A 9,695-nucleotide genomic window follows, 5' to 3' on the forward strand; every position below is an offset into this window, starting at 1 on the left:
CCCTGGGGGGGATCCATCATGAAAAAGCCTAAATGGCTGCCGAGCTGGGGCGTCCCGAGCCGGCTCCCCTGTCCCCCCAATACAGGTGTGCACTTGCATGGGAGGAACTCATGGGAACACGCCCGGTGCACATCTGTGGAGGTGGAGAATTTTTGAAGCGTGTGATATGATATTGTTAGAGTTTTCTTTATAAAATGTGCTCATCCTTAGGCCTTCCTGACGGGGTGCCGCCCCAGGGACCCCAGGCGATGGCTCCAGACCTCTGTGGTTGTCAGGCTGGGGTGCTGCTGGCACCCAGCAGGTGGTGGGTGGGCCCAGGGAGGCTGCTCGGCGCCCCCAGCGCCCGGGACCCCCGATATCCGCAGTGCTGGGGGGAGACCCACTTTACAGATAGAAACTGAAGCACTGACAGGCCTGATGCGGAATTTCTAAGAGCACGTTTCCTTTGGAATCGGGGGAAAAGCAACAAAGATGCAAAGAGACGGTTTTGGGAGAAGCAGGGTGTCCGGTGCCCACGCAGCACCTCACGCAGCGTGAGCCCGTGACTGTCCCTGTCATCGTCCCTTGGTGGGGGCCCCTGCCGTGTCCATCAGGAGAGACGCCACCGGGCCTAGGGGCGCCCCTCAGAGGAAGCCGCAGCACCACACGGGGTCCTCCACAGCCTGCTGAGGACCCCCTGCCCTGGGGGCACACCTGCCTGCGGGGGGCAGCCCACTGAGGGACGGACCGTGCGGGGCCTGGACACCTTCCAAGCAGGGCTTTCCCTTTTGAGCTACTTACCATCAATTCCAAAGTAAAATGTGGACGCCACCGATTTGTGACAAATTGCAAAAGGACAGAGCCACAGCGCTCGCCGGGAGGTCACAGGGCCAGCTGGTTCTTTTCCGTTTACCCACACCTGTGCTCCCCTAGAAGAGAAGGAAGCCATCCCCGTGACCTTGCCCCCCGTCACCCCCTGCCGCCCCCCACGTGCCTGGGCGTGTTTCTGCACCACGTGGAGGTTGGCCTCGGGCTTCCCTCGCAGGGGCGGGATGAAGGCAGCGGGCATTTAGGGCCTGGGGAGGCCATGGAGGGTGGGGAGGCCACGGGCCTTGTGTGGCCTGACGTGGGAGGAGAAATTGCTCTGTGTAAAACAGGGGCGGGAACTGGAAGGGCAGGTAGAGCCTCAGGGAGGGGGGGAGTGTGGGTGGAAGAGGACCGCGCAGGGAGAGGGCGAACACCGGGTGCTTACATCGGGCCTTTTGTCCTTTTATTATTATTTTTTTAAATTTTTATTTATTTATTTATTTATGATAGTCATATATATATATAGAGAGAGAGAGAGGCAGAGACACAGGCAGAGGGAGAAGCAGGCTCCATGCAGGGAGCCCGATGTGGGATTTGATCCCGGGTCTCCAGGATCACGCCCTGGGCCAAAGGCAGGCGCCAAACCGCTGCGCCACCCAGGGATCCCTATTATTATTATTATTGATGAGAAATTCACATAACCTGCAATTAACGATTTTAGTTATTTTTTTTTAATTTTTATTTATTTATGATAGTCACAGAGAGAGAGAGAGAGGCAGAGACACAGGCGGAGGGAGAAGCAGGCTCCATGCACCGGGAGCCTGATGTGGGATTCGATCCCGGGTCTCCAGGATCGCGCCCTGGGCCAAAGGCAGGCGCCAAACCGCTGCGCCACCCAGGGATCCCTAATTAACGATTTTAAAGTGCACAACCCAGTGGCACTGAGTGCATTCACGATGTTGTGCAACCATCGCCTCTATCTAGTTCCAGAACATTCCATGAGTCCAAAGGAAACTGCCCTCCCATCAGCCGTCACCTCCCTTTGTTCCCCCCCAGCCCCTGGCCCCCCCGAGCCCCCTCCCCGTGCGTGGACGAGCTCGTCCTGCACGTGTCACACACGTGGACTCACGCCCTGTGGGGCCTCCTGTGGTTCCCTCCCTGAGCACCGTGGGCTGGGGTCTGTCCCCAGGGCGGAGTGGGGGCCTCGCTCCTGCTGGCGGCCAGGGACATGCCTGTGGGGTGGGACGTGTTGTGAACCGCCATTCCCCTGTTGATGGCATCGTGTTTCAAATGACAGGAGCCCCTCCTAACTGTGAGGACAACGTGAAGGGCTGGGTCCCGATGCAGGTGCGGCTGCATGTGCGTTCGGGTGACCCACAGGGCTCCCCTGCCGCCCTCTTCCCCTCTTCCCCGCCCTCCCCGTCTCTTGTTTGGACAGCGGGCTCCTGCGGCCCGGTGACAGGGCCCGGGCTGGCGAGCGAGCTCTCAGCACCCTAGCGAGGAAGGGGCCAAAGCCTCCCTAGGTGCGCAAAAGTCGCTGGGGAAGCCCATTGGCCAGGCCTGGGCCAGTGACACCCCCCACCCCGGACCCCCCAGCCAGCTGGAGACCTCGAGTGAGACCCCCCGGCCCAGAAGGGGCAGGTGCCGACCTCCCGGGTCGCGCTGCGCCGCCGTTTCCGTCACCAGATGGTCTCCTGTGTGCAGCCCGAGATGCCCCCGCCCAGTGTCCTGGCGGTCATGCTGCTGTGGGGACCCTGTACGGGGACCAGGCCTGGCTTGTGTCTCCCAGGGACCTGGCGGCCTCTGGGGTCGCTGCTGGGGGCGAGGGAGCGGCTGGGCCCTGAGGACGCTCAGGCAGTGCTTGGAGGGGCCCCGGGGCCGGGGGTCAGGGCCCCAGCCCAGCCCGCAGCCAGCAGCCCCGGGGGCGCCCGGGAGCGGGCCCTGTAGCCCCAGCCGGGCCTTCAGACCAGGCCGCCGCGCGGCCCGCGTGTAGACCTGAACCTCACGAGGCTCGGGCAGCCAACCCGCTTCTGGACGCCTGGGCTGCAGAAACGCTGACGGGAGGACGCGGGAGTACCGCGGCTTCGAGGCCCTTGGCCCGGGCGCATTTGTTAGCACGCAGCAGCCGCGGACTAGCTCACCTGCCAGCACGCAGGGGCCGCGCGGTCCTGCCCCGGCGGGTGTTTCTGGGGGGAGGGCCGGGCACCCTCGGCTTGCGCAGTGCGCAGCCTAGAGCGCCGCCCGCCTGCCTGCGGAGCCCAAGTAACCGTGCACACGACAGAGCAACGGTGCGCCCCCGCCCCCCGCAGCTCTTATGTCAGGGGGAGAACTTCAGGAGGGGGCGAGGGCCACGGCATCCCCACCCTGCGAGCTTCTGGAATCTTCCATACACAGGGGAACCGGGTCCCTCAAGAAATAAAATCATGGGATCCCTGGGTGGCGCAGCGGTTTGGCGCCTGCCTTTGGCCCAGGGCGCGATCCTGGAGACCCGGGATCGAATCCCACATCAGGCTCCCGGCGCATGGAGCCTGCTTCTCCCTCTGCCTGTGTCTCTGCCTCTCTCTCTTTCTCTCTGTATGACTATCATAAATAAAAAAATAAAAATAAAAATAAAAATAAAAAGAAATAAAATCATTAGCCTCCCTTTTGTGGGTGTTTGCAAAGGGGGCGCTTCGGGCAACGGCCGCGAACGCGTCCCAGGCCGCCGCCTGTACCCTGGAGAGGCCCGGCTCACTGCGGGCGGCGCGGGACCTGGGCCCGTCCGCGCCCCGCGCCTGGACCGCGTCCCCATTGGTCCGTGGAGCGCGTGAGGCAACGGCTCCTCCAATCACCAGCAAGAGGGGCGGGGCCAGGCGGCACAGCCGGGCAGACGTGATTGGCTGCTGCCATGGCAACCGTGAGGGACGTCACAAAGCGATGCAAGGGCCCGGTCCCGCGTGCGGGCATCTGGTTCCCCGGCTGCCGTTTGCGCGCCTCGGGGCGGGGCGGGGCGGGGGGGGGGGCGGGGGGGCTCTCCTCTCCCCACTTGACAGATGAGGACACTGAGGCACAGCGGTCACGTCGGGTCGTGACAGCTGGGAGGAAAGTGTGGCTACAGGTAGGTCCGCCCTGCGCCCTCCCAGTCGAGGAAGTTTTAAAATCCGGAGGAGTGTGCGGAGTGAAAACAGGCCGGGGCCAGAGGGTCACACGCTGCATTTTTGAGATGAGAACATTCTAGAAGTGGAGGACGGAGGAGTGGCTGCCGGGGGTTGGGGGCTGTGGGTGGGGGTGGGTGGGAGGGCGGGGTCCGTGTGGTGCTGGAGGCACGAAGTTCCCCAGCTGGTAAAATTGTGGACAATTCAATACACACGCGTGGGTGCAAGTAACGTGAAAAATGTGAGATGGGGTAAGGCGGGGGGGAGCGCGGGACGCCTGATCTCGGGTGGTGAGTTCAAGCCCCACCTTGGGTGTGGGGATTACTTTAAAAAAATTAAAATTAAAAAAAAATTAAAATAGGTGTTCAAAAGCAAAATCGTGCGCAAGGACGTGCGGGGCTGGCAAGATGGGGGAAGAGGATTACGAGGTACAAACTCCCAGTTGTGAAGGAAGTCACAGGGATGGAAGGACAGCACAGGGAATCCACTCAGTCATATTGCAGTGTGGGGGCGCCTGCTCAGGGCGTGACCCCCGGGTCCTGGGGTCCTGGGATCGAGTCCCACGTCGGGCTCCCTGCATGGAACCTGCTTCTCCCTCTGCCTGTGTCTCTGCCTCTCTCTTTCTCTCTCTCTCTCTATGTCTATCATGAATGAATAAATAAAATTTTTTTAAAAAAAGGACTGTGTGTGCGCAGAGCCAACAAACCAATGCCAAAGAATAATAGTAACCCAACTGAGAAATTCATTTATTTATTTATTTATTTATTTATTTATTTGCAACTGAGAAAAAAATTTTTTTGGAAGATTTGATCTGGGGGATCCCTGAGTGGCTCAGAGGTTTGGCACCTGCCTTTGGTCCAGGGCACGATCCTGGAGTCCCGGGATTGAGTCCCAAGTGGGCTCCCTGCAGGGGGCCTGCTTCTCCCTCCGCCTGTGTCTCTGCCTCTGTGACACAGAGAGAGAGACAAAGGCAGACACAGGCCTAGGGAGAAGCAGGCCCCCGGGACTCGCCCCGGGAGCCAGGGTCACGCCATGAGGCACAGGCAGGGTCGCCTCTGCTCTCCTCTCTGCCTGGATTTACACCTGGCGTTCCCCACACTGAAGCGCTTTAGGAATCAAGTACAAGGTGTGTTAGGGTCCTAGTGCATCCGAGGGCTGCCCCAGAGGAAGCGGCGACACTGCGGGGGGGCCCCCTCCGCGCGGGCTGGGCCCCACGGGGCTTGACCCAGCCACCTCTCGGGCACGCTGGTCCTCCCCGGCCCACGGTTCCTGCAGGTGAGTGTTCACTCGGGGAGCTTCGAAGGGGACCGAGACACACGCAGAGCGGGTCACAGCAATGGGGGTGACAGAGGCCAGAGCCCTGCTGCTGGGGCGGGGCGGCACCCCAGGGAGATGTGAGACACCGTCAGGAGAGGGAAGGGGGAGCTGCCCAGCGACCCGAGGGCGGGGAGCACCCCCAGGCCGTGCACAGCCCCCAACGACCCTGGTGTGAGCGAGAGGGGACCCTGGTGTAACAGGTTAGGGGGAGGAAGACTCCGAGGAGCAGAACGTTGCCTTTCGGGGTGCTGAGCGCCCGCCGTGAGCCTGCAGCAGCCCGGCCAGAGGGGCGCAGGTGTGGGCCCCATGGGGGTTCCAGCCGCGAGCCCGCAGGGTGAGGGCCACAGGCAGGAGGAGCAGCCTCCTGCGTGGACACTGGCCGCGGAGCCCTCAGGGGAGGCACCGCTGCTCTGAGCGGGGCTGCTGGGCCCGGTGAGCATACTGGGGGCGCCGCCCGGGGCCCCCCATACCTCCAGCAAGCTGAGCCCTCACCGAGCCCCCCGCCGGGGCCTTTCGGCCAGGCTCTGACGTCACCACAGACCTGGTCTTCCCCGCAGCCGCGGCTGCCCCGAGAGCGTCCAGCCCCGGGTGACCGCACACCCCACGTGTCCAGGCTGCAGGGGCTCACAGGGGTCAGAAGCCCTCCAGGCCCGGGGGCTCCATGTGCCCCCCAACATTCTCACATCCCCAGTGTCCGTGCACAGCAGGAGAGCCCAGCGCCATGCGGCCACCCGAGCACTGGGGTCACTCAGCCTCAGCAAGAAGGAAATTCCTAAGGACTGATTCAACTCAACGTCCCCAAACCCAATAATCCAGGTAACAATGGACAGAAGACCCGGGCACGCATCTCTCCAAAGAAGGCGCACAATGGGCCACAGACGCGTGGAAGGACGCTCCGCGCCCCTCGGCGGCCGGGCAGCGCGGGTCAGAGCCACGGGAGGCCACCTCCCACCTGCCGCAGCCGGGACGCAGGTGGCGGCGAGGAGGCGGGGGGCGCGCAGGCCGGGCCGCGGGGCGCAGGGCGGGGGCCCTCAACCAGGTGGCCCAGGCGCCCTCGGCCCGGCAAGGGCGCTGCCGGCGTCACCCCAAAGGACACGGGGATGGGAGCGGCAGCTGCCCGTGGAGGAGCCTCGGTGCCCTGCGACCTCGCTGGACAAAGACGTGCCCCGTGGCCACGGTGGGTATGGCTGAGCCTCCGGCGGGGAGGAAGGCTCGCGTGGGCAGGCGGGGCCCGGGGCACGATGCAGGGGGGCGACAGAGAAAGGCCAGCACCTCGCGGTCGCCGCAGGCTGAGCAGACGGACAACACAAACGGGCCTGGGGGCTCCGGCGGCGAGGTCATGATCCCGGGGTCCTGGGGTCGAGCCCCCGTCAGGGAGGAGCCTCCCTCGGCTCTGCCCCTCAGCCCCGCTCAGGCTCTCTGTCAAATAAATAGAATCCTACACACAAATGAGGGGAGAAGAGAGAGACTGAGGCAAAGCAAGAAACAGTCTGAACAGCGGCTCACACAGCGCTGGTCACCCGAGGGCAGTGGCGGGGGCGGGCACACGGGATGGGGCTAAGGACTCACTCCACATAACGAAAAAAAAGGGGACAACTTCCTTGGTCGCATTTCTAAAGGGAACGTTTGCTTTTTCCGACTACTATACACCTACGAATAAACGTTCCATTCCTCATACGACCTCAAAAAAAGGACATTATGTACGAGGGATTATTACGCAGCCACGAAAAATGAGACCTTGCCATCTGCAACAACGTGGGCGGACCTAGCGGCGTTACGCTGAGTGCCCTAAGTCGGAGAAAGACAAATACCGCAGGGTGTCACTCACCTGGGGTGTCTAAAAAATGACACCAACCAATAGACTTAACTACAGAGAACGGGGCGCCGAGGTGGCACATCTGCCTTCCATCCAGGGCGTGACCCCGGAGTCCCGAGTTCAAGTCCTGCGACGGGCTCCCCGCAGGGAGCCTGCTTCTCCCTCTGCCTGTGTCTGTGCCTCATTCTCTGCGTCTCTCATGAATAAATAAGTAAAATCTTAAGAAAAAAGAAAAGAAAAGAAAAAAGGAAAAAAGCCAACGCACCAGAGTGCTTTGCGCCACCGGGGACAGGGGCTAGGTTCTCATGGACGGGGGTGTTGGGCTTGTTCGGGGTCACCCCTCCCACCCCCGGCGAGGCCAGATCTGCTGAGTAAAGGGAAAGCTCAGTTCTTTGGCAGCGGGGTGCCCCGTCATTTATTCCATCAACAAACGTTTAGGGAGCGGCTCCTGTGTGGCGGCGCTGAGCGGCGGGGCGGGGGCGGCCAAGGTGGGGGGAAGGTGCAAAGGGGGCTCCGGCTGGTGCCCTGGGGGAGCCCGGGCGAGGGGCGGGCGGGTGCGCTCCTGCGGGACGCGTCAGGGCGTCATGTGCAGACTCGGCCACACGGTGGCGACAGAGGACGCGCCGCCCGCGCCCACGGGGGCGGGGCCTAAGGGGCGGGGCCTAAGGGGGCGGGGCCTAAGGGGCGGGGCTTCCAGCTCGGCCTCCCCGCCCCGGGCACACGCGCCCCCGCAGGGGCAGGCAGGCGGCCTCGGCGGCGTCTGCGAATCGGCCGGTTCATTGCGGTTCCCGTTCCGCAGCCCCGGGGCCCGCGCCCGGCCTCACCTGTACCAGCCGAGCCCTTGGCAGCCGCGTGCCCCTGTGAACCGAGGCGTTGCCCCGCCCCCCGGCGCCCCCGCCCCCCGCCCCCCCGCCCCCCGCCCCCGGCGCCCCCCCCCCCGCCCCCCCCCCCCCCCCCCCCCCCCCCCCCCCCCCCGCGCCCCTTACCAAACGCAGCAAATCAAAGCACGTCCCGTTCAGGCTGTTTCCGGGGAGCAGCACGGCCCAGGCAGCCCCGGCCTCAACGTAACCGCGTGTCCTGGATCCCGGGGGGGGGGGGCGCCCCGTGTCCCCGATGTGCCCCTGCGCCGCGTCCCCGAGGCTCCCGCCGCGCCCGGCCGTCAACCGCTGACACCGACGGTTCTGGGCTCCGGAGGCCGAAAACCCAGGCGTGGGCGGGGCTGGTCACCCCCAGGTCACCCCCACCCCCGCCCCAGGGAGGCCCCCTCCTGCCCCCACCTTCCAGGGTCCCCGCGGCCCCTCCTCCGTCCTCCCCGCCAGCACCGCCTCCCTGGGGGGGGACCCCCGGGAGCCCAGGGTCACCCCTACCCGGGGCCTCGACCAGCTCCCCTCGCGCTGTTTTAGGGCCGCTCTGGTCAGAACCGCGCACGCACTGGCCACAGCGCGGCAGCCTGGCCTCCTGCTTCCCGGGGTCAGAAGTAGCGCAAAGTCTACACAGCAAACTGCTTGCCCAGGTGCTGCTTCCCCTTCTTTGTTGGTGGCCATTTAAAGTGAATTAACACGGGGGCACCCGGGTGGCTCAGCGGTTGAGCGGCTGGCTTCGGCCCAGGGCCTGCGTGACCCCGGGGTCCCGGGATCGAGTCCCGCATCACGGTCCCGCAGGGAGCCTGCTTCTCCCTCTGCCTGTGTCTCAGCCTCTGTATGTCCCTCGTGAATAAATAAAACCTTAAAAAGAAAAACAAAATTAAAAGTTCAGTTTCCTGGGATCCCTGGGTGGCGCAGAGGTTTGGCGCCTGCCTTTGGCCCAGGGCGCGATCCTGGAGACCCGGGATCGAATCCCACGTCAGGCTCCCGGTGCATGGAGCCTGCTTCTCCCTCTGCCTGTGTCTCTGCCTCTCTCTCTCTCTCTCTCTGTCTGACTATCATGAATAAATAAATAAAATCTTTTAAAAAAAATAAAAATAAAAGTTCAGTTTCCTAATCACATGAGCCGTGTTTCAGATGTTCAGTCACTCAGTGTGGCTGGCAGCTCTTGCAATGGAGAGTGAAGACCTAGAACATTCCTATCATTGACCCACTATTATTTTATTTGTTCATTTGAAAGAATGTGAGAGAACATGCGCAGGGGGGAGGGCAGGCTCCCCCTGAACAGGGAGGCCAACATGGGGCTTGATCCCAGGACCCCGGGACCATGACCTGAGCTGAGGGCAGACGCTTCACCAACTGAACCATCCAGGCGCCCTCATTGTCCCATTATTGGACACTGCTGGACCAGAACATTCTAGAGTGACACTGCTCTATGTAGGAGCCATCAGCCACCAGTGGCTGTTTACATTCACATTTAAATTTTGTTGGCCACTGCCGTCCAGCACGGGCTGGCGGGGCTCCCTCCTAGTGAAGGGAGGAGGAAGAGGGGAGGTGGGCTGTGGCGAAAATGGTGCCTGCCCTGAAAGGCCTGAGAAACGAGTTCCAAGGCCACCTTCCAGGTCAGGATTTCTGCCTTTTCTCCCACTATTTTAACCTGTCTCCCTGACTGCTCTTTGTTCCCTGAATGTGACTTGTGATCCCACCACTTCCAAGTCTTTCCTACTCTGTCTCCCCCTGACCAACCAACCAACCTCTCCGGCTAGCCTTCTTCTGAAT

The sequence above is a fragment of the Vulpes lagopus genome, chromosome 7, assembly GCF_018345385.1.
Source record: "Vulpes lagopus strain Blue_001 chromosome 7, ASM1834538v1, whole genome shotgun sequence".
Taxonomy (NCBI): Eukaryota; Metazoa; Chordata; class Mammalia; order Carnivora; family Canidae; genus Vulpes; species Vulpes lagopus.